The sequence below is a fragment of the Hetaerina americana genome, unplaced genomic scaffold, assembly GCF_022747635.1.
Source record: "Hetaerina americana unplaced genomic scaffold, ioHetAmer1.1.p SCAF_6, whole genome shotgun sequence".
Lineage (NCBI taxonomy): Eukaryota > Metazoa > Arthropoda > Insecta > Odonata > Calopterygidae > Hetaerina > Hetaerina americana.
The window spans coordinates 52,514,005-52,528,778 of record NW_027287205.1 but is presented as its reverse complement, the minus strand read 5'-3'; the positions used below and the strand labels follow the sequence as shown (position 1 = coordinate 52,528,778).

The following is a 14,774-nucleotide window of genomic DNA, read 5'->3' as shown; positions in this document are numbered from 1 at the left end:
TCCTGCCTCCTCCCTCTCTCCTTCCGCGCCTCAAACCCCCAATGAGTTGCCATGGCGACGAGCGAGTGAGAGGGGAAGGGAGAGAGGGGAAGGGAGAGAGGGAGGGAGATAGGGAGGGAGAGATCTCCAGGTGGCGCCTCGAATCGGCACAGCATTCACGGTTGCGGGGCTCCAATGCGTCGCCGCCCCGCAGTCCGCCTCTTGCTCCCTCCAACGCGAGGAAGCTCACAACTGCGAGTGCCGCTCCAAAGTCGGGACTCGAAATACTGGGGGGGGGTTTGGGGTTTTAAGAGGGTGGTGCATCCCTCCGCCACTGATCTCGTCGTCGCCGCCCGCCAGCCACGAGTCTCCTACGCGCGCTCTCCGATCGCTTCCCAAGACACAGCAGGGTGAGGCAAAAAAGCATCACATAACTGTTTACTATCTCTTTCTTTCTCTCTTATCTCTCTAAATTCACGACTTTCTCTTTATAAATTTAATTAATTCCTATCTCCCTCTTGCGATTTCATCCCGAACGGTTCCTTCTCGCGAATTTTAATGTCATAGAAGAACGTAGATACTGCAACCACGTAGGCATATATGGCATCCTACTTATGTTTGCATATAAGTTATACGTATGCAAATCAAACGCATAACATTCGACCGTGTCTACACTAATTTAAATCGCAATGTGTTTTTCCTTTGGCCACTGTATGTGTGTCTCTGGATGTACGAAATCCGACAGACGCTCATGTTACAACTTACAAATTCACTGAAATTGAAGCCCTTAAGAGTATTTGCTTTTAAGGAGAGTATATTTAGTAACTGAATTTAAATTTATATAGCTAACGAATCTCGAACTTCCATATGGTAAAATTACACCTATCTTAAGCTTTTGATTTTCGCTTTTGTGCGTGCAGAATCTTCAAGGCTACAACTAATGCTAAGCCCTCCAAGTGAAGACGAATGCAGGGGAAAATTTAAGACTATTGATAAACGCATAACGAATGATGAGTCTTTACTAATTTTAAATGTGACATATGGCGTGATTTTGCAAGCCCCCGTTGCAAAGCTGCAACCGTAAGATGTTTCGTGTAATTTGTAAAGGGTGAGGCTTTCTTCTATGCTTGCATTGCGTCTTAATTCTCAGGTGTGAATTTACTTATTTTCCAGGGGACACGGGAATAGTAAAAATAGCAAATAATACTGTTAAACTTCCGTAAAAATCGTCTTCAATGAGGTAGCAAATATTTTATAAGAGGGAGGATTATCACGCATCTTACATTGCATGTTTTATTACGGTTGGCCCGAAGTAACTTCTTTTTTTCATTAGTAAAAGATTAATGAAATCATACACGGAAGAGAAAAATATGATGCATTTCAATAAAAAAACTTAAAGCGTTGGATGTTATCTCAGTAAACGCCTTTAATAATTATTGATAGCCGTGATTAGCTCCTTATTCTTTTTTCATGAAAGCCACTGACGAAAATGAATAACTCTGATAATTTATATGCACTTAATATTTCCAATTAGCAATAGACAGTAAGACTGACTCCAGTTACAATTTGAATAGCATATTTTTGAAAAAATCTTGGAAAAATACCTTTTGACTATTTATCTTTATTACATATATTTTATAAATTTGGGTTACTGTTTGAGTGCTCCTCGTCCCTTTGAAAGACAATGGATATAGAGTGAAATTCCATAAGAAATAACCGTTGTTGATTTTAATCCTACTGTTATTTAATGGGAATATTCTACAACTATGAAGAGATTGACTTTTGTCTTTCCGTTGCCTGGAATCCTAGTTTCCCAAGTTATTTCCATTTCTTTCAAATATCACCACCTTGACTGATATTTTAATGCTATCAAATTAAATAGATTATCCGCCGGGGGAAAAAATTAAACCAAGAGCGCTTGTTTAGTATTTTTGTTAATATTTAAAGAAATAATGAACTTACCCATTTTTTAATGCACATTTTAACATTAGATCCTTATATCAAAAGAATAATATATTTCAATGGCGAACTAAACTGTCAATATCGGTGTTGCTATGAAATGTAATACTTTTCCCTACTGAAATCTTCCACTGAAGTTCCAGAGGGGTTTTTGTGACTTATCATCTTCACGCAAAAGAATAAAAAGGCTTGCTTAAAGAGCAGCTCGAGTTCCAATGGGACTGATAATTTTTTCACCAAAAACTTAGTTAATAGCTCTTTTACGGGCACAACCTTTAATTAACTCCCGAATGGCGTGTCAACCAATTTCAGGCTCGGTCCGGAAGACCCTCGTCCTTGTCCTTCCCTACCTCTCCAAATACTAAGTATTCTCCAAGTATTCCACATCTCTTGTTTTCCGCCACGGTTGCGTTTTCGTGGAAAAATTATCTTAGACGAGAGGAGAAAATTGATATTTTTTCTCCCTTCAATCAGCCTCCTTTTGTTTTTAAAGAAAGGAGAAATTCTGAGGCGAAAACAGTAAATTTTTCAAAGAGCGACTTCGTTTCTGATCTTCTTAGCAAAGTAAGGCTACTTTCAAATGTTTTTTGAACCAAGAGTTATCCGTGATTTTTCAAAGAGGGTAAAAACTTTTACAGGTCCCTTCTCTTCGATGTCGTCTTGTCCGACACTGTTGCTTTTCTTTCCCAGCCTTATCTAGTATTCAATGATAGTCTGCCTTCAATAATACTCTGCCTTCAATATCTAATTTATCCAATTCTTCTATTTTGAAAGAGTAAGTGATTTTCCACAGGCTTTATTTCACAGTACAATGAGTTTCACCAACTGGCGACATCATCAGAGCGCGTTTTACTGTGAAATAAAGTCTGTGGAAAATTACCAACTCTTAATATGGACATCAAACAATTCCACGAAGTGAGGCCTGAAAGCGTAAAGTATACCTATTTTTCTACTCTATTTGAATTTACCCCACCAATTTTGTGTATCCCTCAACCCATTGCAACGTCTTTTCCTTCCATTTTTCTTTCTGCACTTCCAATTTACTTCTTTCAATCTGAATACAATCAAATCTTTACTAATTTCCATTTCTCATAGACCGGTTTTTAGATCGAAAACACGACAGATGTTTATTCGCTCTAATCAAAATGTCATTTTCAGCTCTACCAAGTGATCCATCCATTAATCATCTCCTAATATCAAATTATTTATTTAATATTTCATTTCTTCAAGTAATTCGTTACTGCTGTAACTGTACCCATCCCGCTGCACTCACCTAAGTGCGCAGATATTATCACTTCTTATTTGGAGCTATTACTGTTACTTTTAGTAGTAACTCAAGAACTGCGTTGCTTGATCAATGAATGTCATTAATATCTTGGAAATTTTCCCAGAGTTTTGATTTTTGACGTTGTAAAATGAATAGCGATCTAAAAAACTAACAGTAAAAAGCCTAGGGAATGTGAATAGTGTCTAGTATAATTGCAAAACCATAACGACATAGTTTCCGTACAGCTTACAGGTGCAGAGTGCTAATATGTTTTCCATTTGAGGGAAAGACAAAGATAAGAAAGGATCCCTAAATTGAAAATAATGCAATGTGCTTAGCTATGTATATATATATATATATATATATATATATATATATATATATATATATATATAATATAATATAATATAATATAATATAGATATATTATATATATATATTATATATATTACGATTGTCCGGAAAAACTCATACGAGCGGCACAATAATGGGCTGACACAACATAACACAAATAGAAAAGAATAGACACATATAAAAGAACACTTACACGGTAAATTGTTCGAGCTTTCGGCCCTCTCAGGGGCCTTCTTCAAGAGAGACTGAAAATATGCTATGGATCAGGAGAGGGGAAAGAGTTATGGGCGTGGAGGGGAGGTGTGGAGGGAATGCTGGGAGGAAAATTAAATATGGCGGTTAAGGGTGGGAATTTTAAAGGAACGGGAAGGATAGAATGTAGGCGGATTCACGAGTTCTCACCTCTATGTTGGTAGCTGAATCAGGTAGGGATTCTAGGATGCTGAGGGAAAAACACTGGTCGAATGAAAGGTTGTGGGAATTGGCGTGTGAAGGGATAGGAAGAGATGAGAGTGAGGCAGAATTACAGGAGTACCGGTGATTATTCATTCGGATGGATAAGGGGGTAATGCATTCACCTATGTAGAAGGAAGTGCAGTGTTTGCATGATAAAAGATAAATAATATTTTTTGAGAGGCAATTAGCGTGGGAACGAGGTGGGGGGGCTATGAGGGGACGTAGGGAGAGGGGAGTAGGCATAATAAGAGGACAGGTTTTACATCGGGGGCGGTTGCAAGTTGGGGAAATATTGGGAAATTTGTCACGGGGGGGCGCCAAAGGGTTGGTGGATCTCAGAAGGTTTTTGAGATTGGCGGGTCGTCTGTATGCGATAGATGGGCATTGGGGTAGTAAGGATGAGGTCGCGTCATTGTCATGTAAAATTGGAAACAGTTCTTTAAGGAGGGTTTTCAGTCTGTGTGATCCGGGGTAATAGGTGGTGCAAAGGTTGAGTCCTGCGTCAGATGTGGGCTTGTTATTGTGTGGTGTGTGTGGTCGGGTGGAACGGTGGATTTTATTTCGTAGCAACTTTTCTGGGTAACCGCGTTTGAGGAGTGCAAGGTGTAGATTGGCAAGGTATTTGTTGAGAGTGGCTGTGGTGTTGCAAATTCGGTGTCCGCGGATAGAGAGAGAGTTAGGAATCGAGCGTTTCGTGTGTTGAGGATGACAGCTTGTGTGGTGTAGGTATTGCTGATGGTTAGTGGCTTTGATGTGTACTGAAGTAGTGAATTTGTTGTTTTGAAGTGAGATGTCTGTGTCAAGAAAGGTGATGGTGGAGTCTGAAATGGAAGAGGTGAATTTAACCGTGAAAGATGAATTTAAGGCGGATAAGAAGTTGTTGAGAGAGTCAGAGCCATGTGTCCAGAGAATAAAAATATCGTCTATGTAGCGGACCCAGAAAAGAGGTTGAAGGGGTTGCTGTGACAGGAAGGTCTCTTCGAGATGGCCCATGAAGAGATTGGCGTATGATGGTGCCATCCTCGTTCCCATCGCTGTGCCTTTTGTCTGTAGGTAAAAACAATTTTGGAAAGTGAATGCATTTTTTGTTAGGACGAAAGTGGCAAGATTGAGGAGAAATTCCGTTGAGGGGCGCTGGGGTAGGGGGCGCAGAGAAAGATAATGCCGGAGGGAGGATAAACCTTCTGCATGGGGAATAGAAGTGTAAAGTGAGGTAACGTCGATGGTGGCCATAAGTAGGTTGGGTGTGGAGGGAATAGAGACGGAATTTAGACGGTCGAGGAAGTGGTACGTGTCTTTCGTGAAGGAGGGCAAGGAGAGTACAAGTGGTTGTAGGTGGTGGTCAAGGAATGCGGAGATTCTTTCGGTGGGAGAATTGTAACTGGAAACTATAGGACGACAGGGGATGTTGGGTTTGTGTATTTTTGGGAGGAGATAAAACTGGGGTGTTCTGGGGTTTGGGGGTGAAAGTAGGGATATGTCTTGGGAGGTTAGGCCTTCTTCTGGTCCGGAGTGGAGGAGAAAAGACCGAATTTCGGTTTGGAAAGTTTGTGTTGGCTTTTTGGTTAGAGTGGTATAGGTGGATGTATCGTTCAGGTGAGCGAGGGCTTTGGAAATATAATCATTGGTGTTTAGAATTACAACAGAGGAGCCTTTATCGGCGGAGGTAACAACGATGTTAGGATTGGACTGTAGGGTTTTTAGGGCATGACGTTCGTTCATGAAGAGGTTATTTTTCGGTCTGAGATGTTTTCTGAAGGATTGATTGGAAACTTTTTCGATGAGAAGACGTATGAAATTCTCGACAGGATGGTTACTAGGAAGGGGTTTTGGCTCATGAGTTGAAGCCGGGCGGAATTTGTCAAGTGCGGGATTGGTTTTTAGGTTACTGAAAGGTTTACTTTGTGATTTCCAGAAGGCGCGCCATCGAAGGTTTCGGCAGAAATTGAGGGTATCAGTGAGTATGTTTATGTGGTTTATTTTTGGTGTAGGGGAGAAGGATAGGCCTTTGCTAAGAACGGATATTTCATTGTCTGAAAGGCTGGTGTTTGAAAGGTTTACAATGTCATGGGCATTGTCGGAGGGAGGGGGGGTGTTGGGATTGTTCGGTGGTGGCTGGCGTTTTGGAAAAACCGGAGGGCCTTTGGGAGGAGGGGGAAGGTTGTAAATGCTGCGGAGGTCAGGCTTATATTGAAAGAGTGGGGGTGGTTGAGGAGGAGGTGGCGGGAAAGGGTGAGAGTGTGGAATTTTGAGACCAACTCGGAAGTAGGAAATATACAAGTTGGACAGCTTTTTAAGGAGAGTTTGACGTTTTTGTTGGAGGGAACGTAGGGCAGACGAAATTATGGCGTTGAGTTGTGGAATTAGGTGAGCAGAAGCCAAAGAGATTATTTTAAAGAGGGAAAAAAGGTTTGATTTGTGTTGTTCACGAATGCATTGGTATTGCTTAAGGATAAGGTGGGTGTATTCTAAAGATTTTATATATATACATATATATCAATATTAAGATTCTAAATAAAAGAGATTTGTGGCACATTTGTGGCACAAATGATTAGACAATGGTAAACCTTGCAAATATACGTAAAAGCTAAGTTAATTCATCACTACACAATACAGTCATACCATTGTTGCATCTATTTTACGTATCTTTTACCTTAAATAGATTTTGGATAAACATTTTTTGCATTTACTAGTTGACTAACGGCCAAAATGTCCCCATTTTACTTAATAAAATAAAAAATTAAAAGAAACTTTATGCATCGACTGCATTGAATTTAGGGATTTAGAATTATTTAATTAAAAGTACAATTATGATCTGGTGAATGACAGATTGCGAAATTAGTATACATAAAATAATTTTGGACGAGCTAATTTCTTCAGTGAAATTTTGGTTGTTCTGTATCTTATAGTTGTCACTGGACAATGGAACAGAGATGGCGAAGCAGAGACAAAGATTATCCGAACTTACCTTTCTTTTGTCTAAGCGGCCCATTTTTTTGTTAATTGAAAACACTAGTATTCATCGGTTTTTTTCTCGTCCGGTATTTTGAAAAAAAAGTAGCGTATTAATTATCTACTTTGAGAAGAATTTCATAAAAATTAAATATTTGGAAAAAAGTTAGCACACATTTACAGTAACACTAAATGCTTTCCTGCTCAACAATGAAAATTTGTCGAGTAGCCCCAAAAACAAGCAAATATCCATGCTTGTGGAACCATTTAACGAATATGGAAAGATAGTACCAGAAAAGATGCAACCGCTGCAAATAAAATGACGGTATTTAAAAATAAAATTTTTAATATTAAAAACTCCCATGGTAAAAAATAATAGTTAAGGAACGTCTTGATTTAAACAGGAACATGGGCAATTAAATAACTTAAACACAGATAGAAAAGGATTAATTTGATGAATATTGATAAAAATGAACACATATTAACCTCAAATGAGCTGAAATCGCTTCTCTTTCCAGCCGTGCGCTTACATTCATATTTGACTCATATTACTAGCATCATAGTAGGATAGCTACTTCTACTTTTAAACGCTAATTGGAATAATTTAAGAAGACCGTGGAATCCCGAGGCTAGAGAGTAAATGATCTCATCCGATGTGAAGAATAATGCAGGGGTCGAGGTCGTTGAGGTAAATTAAGGTGCTTCAGGCTTGAATACGTGAGGCTCTTGTGATTAATAAGAGCAGTCTAACGGTCAAGGCAGGTTTTTGATGGATGAAAAAATTAACACTGCTAAATTTCTAAGCCTGATCTAACGCGATATTGAATATTTACTCAAAAATCTGAATTAAAAATGACCATTCTTCAACTCTGTATACTTTCTCCCTCCCTTCATTCCGTTCAAAATGGGTTTTATTTTCATCCCCCAACCTCGCTTACCAGCATTCTCCCCTTTCTCACGGTCTTCAACGTCCCATTGCCTCTCTATGAGCAATCTAGCACTCTTCTCCTTCACCATACCCAGTACTTCCTTGTTTGTTTCCTTTCCGCGCATTTCACCTTTTAAATCCTCCTGTACACCCTCACTTTATAAGCTTCATACATTCTCTCGCTTTAATGACGAAGTTTTCGAGCCGTACACACTACGCACCAAATAAAAGATTTAACCAGTTTTTCCTTCGCATCTTTATTTCACTTTCCATGACTCTCCCTTATCTTTGTTACGCAAGTTTCTTTTCTTTTAATGCCCATCATATTTTGTCCAATTTCTTTTAAAATATTTTCTGCATAGCTGAACGGTTAGATTGATGTGCTCTAAAATTATAGAGCGTTTTTACGTTGGTTTTATTTTTATTTGATTAGAAGTGATTTTTAATTTTTTTAAATTAATGTCATATTTATAATGATACTCATTAATAATGTTAGTTATATTTGAAAAAAATAATTTTTTAGACATTTTTAGCAGTAGTGGCATATTGTAAAATTTAACCTTTCTGAGGAATTATTGTATTCTCTTTTGGGAAAAACTATTCGTTGCTTCTAAAAATCATTTATCAAATTAAACTCGATTGTTCGATTATTCTTTGGCAATTTTAATAAAAAAAATTAATAACCTTTAAGTTCGTCATTTCATTTTGAAATTATTTCAAAAAAGGCTCTATTATACCCTTCACGACAAGTAATTGGTAAATATTGGTAGTTTAAGTACTAATATCTCCGAAGGTAACGTAGAAATGAGTATTTTTTCAAAAACACAAAAGTATTAAAATTTTCTTTTATACTTTAATTTATAAAATCTCTGATATTCCTTCATGCATAAATAATATTTTCCGCTAAAAATATCAGAACGACTCATGAACGTCGTGTCAAACTCCTTTTTTAGGAAGAATTCCATGAAGTCTAGCTTGGAGGCCTCAGAAGGGAAACTTTTAATGGCTATATCACTCTTAAGAGATGCTTTGGTGAAATTTTCAGAACACCTAGAGTTATTTCACTCAAGTGAAAACACACCTTAAGTAGAAATTTAAAAATCGAAAGCGTCTCAAAGATACATATTTTTTGGTGATTATTCACATAATTTATAAAATTAAGTAGGTTTAGTCTAATGGATCACGCTAAAAATCATTCCTGTTTGAGTTAGCTTTTATTCCTCTTTCTATCATTAATGTTTAGAAATTCTAGGGATGTTCATTAGTCTATTTTTACCCATTTATGTCACTTAACTCCTCGTTTCATAATTTATTTAACATCCCTTTGCCTGCCTTCTCTTCTAAATATTCCAACTGCCACGATCTTACGTCTATTAACTTGCCTCCCTAAATACAGACAGTTTTCCCTCTTCATGGTATCAATGTCTTATATATACCCTCCTGTCTTCATTATATTTCCAAAGGACTGCTTCATTAGTCGCTGGGTCGGTCCGTTTGATCTTTGTTTATTTTTTCCTTTCAATCTTCTTTTCACTATTACTGAAGGTATTGTCTGAGAACCGTCGAAAATTAAACTTCGTGAGTGCGCTCTAATAAACCGTTTCAAGTAACTTTTAGGCTCGCATTAAATTACTTAATAATCGTTTCTCCTGGTGAAAAGACGCCTTCCCTGTGCTCTTATATTTATTATAATATTATACTGGCTATTATTTTATTAGAAAAATCTTTAAACTTCTTTTAGCAATTACTACAGAAGGTCATGCCTGAGAAACGTCGAAAATTAAACTTCATGTGTACACCCTAATACACCATTTCGCGATATATACGGCCAGCATGAAATGACTTGATAATTATTTCTTCTGATGGAAATACTTCTTTTTCTGTACTATTTTACTTACAAAATTTGATATCTCTACGTATGTTTTATTAATCGAAACACATATTTAGATTTATAAAATAATTAGAGCATTTTAGAATGTTTTATATCCATTATACTAGATTCAAGAAGAAAATGATCTACTTTGTCAATGTGGATAGAATTTTTTGACGCCTCTCTTTCGTTTCCATGTAAACTTTTCAACTCCATTACCAATTTATCTTAAGGTTCGGTGAGAAAAATTTCAGGAATAACAAATTAGTATTAATGATCGAATAAAAAAGATGAAATGTATCTAGTAATCTATACTTCGTTAAAAAAACCTTTTTTGCCTGCACTTGTTACTCTGGTTGCTTGCAAAATCTTTGTGAAGGCAAAATACCTCAAATGGGAGGAAATAGGTACATAATTTAATTTTATTTAAAAGTGAAATATTTTAATTTACCAACTTAAAAATAAATTGATTTTAAAACCTTGAGATTTATTGAAAATTATATGCGAGTAAAATTGCTATTCACGTTGAAAATGTCGAGGCTTTGGATCCCGATCATCAAAAATTGTTCCCAAAACAGTATTATTTCTGTAATACTTACCAAATAAGTTAAATAATGATCATGTGAATAATAACAGGTATACGAACAAGGCATTAAAAAGAAAAGCTGCCAGAGTAATTGGAGGAATGCGTTCACCAAGAGCAACAGATTTCATAATGTGCGTCGGTACAGTTTTACAACGGGTAATATAAGTCTAGTTCTAAGCCTCATAAATATTTTAGTGGTTCATTAAATTCATTGGCTATTTAAAACAGTAATTATTTTATGCTAAATTCATAAAGAGTATAGACTTGTATTTGTGTAGTGATATTAAGTAAACTTTGTTTAATATGATTTCATTATGAAGGATGACTGTCCTTGAACTGTTATAGCCATTATATTTAGTTCGTCATCTACAGTCGATATTTTTGAAATTACAAATACAAAGAAAATTACTATGTGGCCTAAGTGGAATTCCAAGCGAATGAGTTAATGGGGCTAGATAAATGCGAAAATTTCCACCTATCAATTTGCCTTCAAGGAATTTAGCATAAAGATTTGTTTTTTCTTTTCCTGCAGCTGAATAGGTAGGATGGAAAAAGGTTTCTGTACACCACTATACTGACTTTGACTATTGACTGATGAATTATACTTCATTTCAATAGAGCGTAATGGTGCATTTCTGCCTTTCACTATCGCCATTTGTCACATTCCCTTACGATCTTTATGAGTCTCATATTCTTCATAAAAAAGAGTAGATGGATACAGAGGGTGAGAGAGAAGAACATAAATGTGAAGAGAAGAAGGGAGATGGAGAGAGAAAGAGAGAAAGTGAGATTTGGAAGGGAAGGAAGGGATAGAGGATAATTTGACTGATGTAAGTTTTGGCATTTGTTAAATTAAATAGGCGTGTACTGAGGTATTGCTGGAAATCCCGACAGAACAGTTTAGAAAATATAAGGATAAAAATCTAGAAACGCAGTGATAAAGAGACGAACGAGAAATAGTTTTCCGTTCTCGTCCTTGTATTTTAATGGTTGCACACAGGAACGAGAAAGAGAGGGATTCAGATGGAAAGAAAATAGCGGTTAACTTGAGGAATAAGATCACAAATCGAGCCTTCACGTATATAAATTTCCATGTGTTCTGTAAGAAATTTGTACCTGAAGATGTCACTGATGCAATGAAACCGATAGTATAGAGTTAATAAATGAGTTGTGAATTTAAAAAGGTTTATCTCATTCCTCAAGATGAATAGTCATAAGGTTGAGCCCGATACCATTGAAATATAGCAGATGATCTATTAAATCAGCTAAATTTAGGGAAAATAGGCTTCATTCAAGAAAAAAATAAAAGAACTGACATTTAGCTAAGACAAGAAATATGATGTTAAACTATGACGGACACAGTTAAGGGTATGAAGGTACAGGTACTAGGTTGCATTTCCCTCGATTAGTCTAAAACAAAATCAAGAAATTGGAAAATGAAACAATATTCACAAAGGAAATTGCAGTGAAAGAGTGGATTGAGCTACTTTAAATCGCTTGTATGACAATGCAATTCAATGCAACAATTTCAGAGTGTAAAAATCATTCACCTTGACTGGGATTCGAATCCAGATCCCTGAATATCCGGTCGAGTGCTTTAGCCACTTAAGCTACCGAGGCGTCATCTTTAACTCTGAAATTTTGGAATTTGCTTTGGAATTTGTCGCTGGTATGAGTTTATCGAGCATTGAGTATTTTTATGTAGAAATTAAAATTTCTTAGAAATAATAGTGCCTACTCCATTTGGGTCAAGCATTATAGTTTCAGTATCTGCCTGACCAGCAAAGCCGGTAACGAGAAAAGTAGTCGATTATTCTTGATCGGTGCAACGACTAAATTTAAGTACTCTTGCTTTATTTCCGGCCCAAGAGAAAGGTATTGATTGTAATCTCTGCTTAAACATGTTTTCAATTTAATACGAGGGTCATCCGGAAAGTAGTACCCGTTCGTGCCGCATGAAGTGCTGACGACGCGAGTAGCCGCTGGACGAGGTCAGATAGCTTCAGTGGCTTGTCTGCCTTCTCTGAGCCAAGTTGCGTGACGCTAGCATTGCCTGTGTTGTTTCTGTGATTGTTTACAATGTTTAAAAAAATTGAGAACGCCGCCAGTTGTGAAGTGAGGGCAGTGATTAAATTCCTCAATGCAAGAAACGTTCGCCCATGTGATATTCATCGCCAATTAAAGGAGGTGTATGGAGACAATGTAATGGACGAGTCGTCTGTTCGGCGGTGGTGTCGCAACTTCAACATGGGGAGGGGGAACACACACGACGATGAGCGTTCGGGGAGACCGTCTGTCATTACAGACCAACTGGTGAGCTCAGTTGACGAATTCGTGAGGAACGATCGGCGCGTCACAATTGATGACATCTGTGAGCATTTTCCCAATGTTTCTCGAACAATTGTTCATGAAATTGTTAAACACCATCTGCATTATGCAAAAAATTGTGCAAGATGGGTCCCTCGCGTATCTCAATGAGCTGGCGGCGAAGGACTATGCAGCAGGAATACAGAAACTTGTCACACGTTATGACAAATGCCTTAATTTGCTTGGAGATTATGTTGAGAAGTAGTTTAAAGTATCCTCTTTCAAATAAAATTTTTTATGTTTGTTAATATTTACTTTTGTGTCTTTATTTCACGAACGGGTACTACTTTCCGGATGACCCTCGTACAATAATGTCTCTAGTCTTGAGATTAGCAGTTGTACAACTTAAGTTAAATTACACCTATTTTTTGAATGGGCTGATCATTTTGAAAGTGGATGGCGTGGATTCATCTTTCCCTGAAATACTTCTGTGTGATTCATATTCTTGCATCAAGGAATTATAATGAACTACTACCTTGATCAAAAATTTCCCGGAATTTATTCAGAAAATTAAAAATACAAGTTTATTCATCTAAATCTATATTGTCCCCTTCAAAGTAATCCCCATCGACTGCAACACACTTATGCCAGCGCTTGATCCAATCCTCGAAACATTTTTTATATTCGGTTTTCGGTATGTCCATCAGTGCTTCCTGCGATTTTTCCATTACTTCCTCTCGGCTGCTAAAACGCGTTCCCCGTAATGGTTTTTTAACTCGATTGAACAGAAAGAAGTCACAGGGAGCCAAATCAGGTGAATTCGGTGGCTGTTGGATGGTATTTGTTGCATTTTTCGTCAAAAAATTACGAATAATGATAGCACTGTGCGACGGTGCGTTATCATGGTGCAAAATCCACGAGTTTTCTGCCCACATTTCTGGTCTCTTTCGGCGAATTGCTTCACGCAAACGTCTCATAACGCCCAAATAATACTCTTTGTTTACTGTCTGGCCTTCTGGCAAAATCTCATGATGCACTACACCGTTGTAATCCATGAAAACCGTCAGCATTGCCTTCTTTTTTGACTGAAAACGACGTGGTTTTTTTGGTCTCGGCTCATTTGGTGAACGCCATTCACTTGCCTGATGTCTGGATTGCGTGTCGTACTCATAAACCCACGTCTCGTCTCCAGTAATGATCCTTTTGATGAATGTGGGATCGGATTCAGCCTCGCAAATCATGTCTTTTGCGACGTCAACACGGTCTCTTTTTTGCATGAAATTGAGGTCTTTTGGCACCAACTTTGCTGCTACACGACGGAAACCCAAATCATTAACCACAATGTCTTGGGCGGATCCATAGGCAATGTTCAAGTCCTCCGCTATTTCTCTGATGGTTAATTTGCGGTTAATGACCAACATTTCTTTTACTTTATCAATTTTTTCACCGAATTTCGATGTCGATGGTCTGCCACTGCGTTCATCATCTTCGATTGACTCACGACCACTTCTGAACCGCTCGTGCCACTGGTAAACGACCGTTTTTTTTTGGAGAATCGTTGCCGAAACACTTTTCCAACATTTCCAACGTCCGTGCGCCACTAAATCCGTTTTTTACGCAAAATTTAATACAAGTTCGTTGTTGCAAATTTAAATCCATTTCTGCAATTGTAAAAAATCGCCAACACACACAGAGATAGATGTACTCTTGGCTACGTAACTTTTGCAAATGTCAAGTTATGACACTAAGATTTAAAGGGAATATCAACAACAGATGTACCAATTTAACAAAAAAAACAGAACTCAAATCGGAACGATGGGAGCGCCACACGGTGGTTATTCCGGGAACGTTTTGATCAAGGTAGTATGTGTATTGAATACAAAGAAATTACTATTAAGAGTAAGACAATACATTTTCACGCTAAGTCACAACTAATTTTACTGTTATAAGGCAACAGAAGCCAAATAAGTTTTAAAAAATTTGCGCTTATTTATTTGAGAAACGAGGAAATCTAAAAAAGCTGAACCATTTTGTTTTCAATGTTTTGTAGCTAAATCTTCAAACAACAGAGTTAAGGATTCGAACCATTATTTCACGACGGTGTTATGATAAAGTC

General features: G+C 37.5%; 1 protein-coding gene across 8 annotated transcripts in view; it reads left to right on the top strand.

Annotated features, from left to right (window-relative positions):
- The first annotated feature begins 205 nt into the window (after positions 1-205).
- Positions 206-14,774, top strand: part of LOC139695519 (ankyrin repeat and death domain-containing protein 1A-like) — a 430,852-nt gene continuing 416,283 nt past the window's right edge. For all 8 annotated transcript variants that reach the window (XM_071594341.1, XM_071594344.1, XM_071594343.1 and 5 more), the window contains exon 1: positions 206-389. The gene's annotated coding sequence lies outside the window, so the exon portion shown is untranslated. The remainder of the gene's footprint in view (positions 390-14,774) is intronic.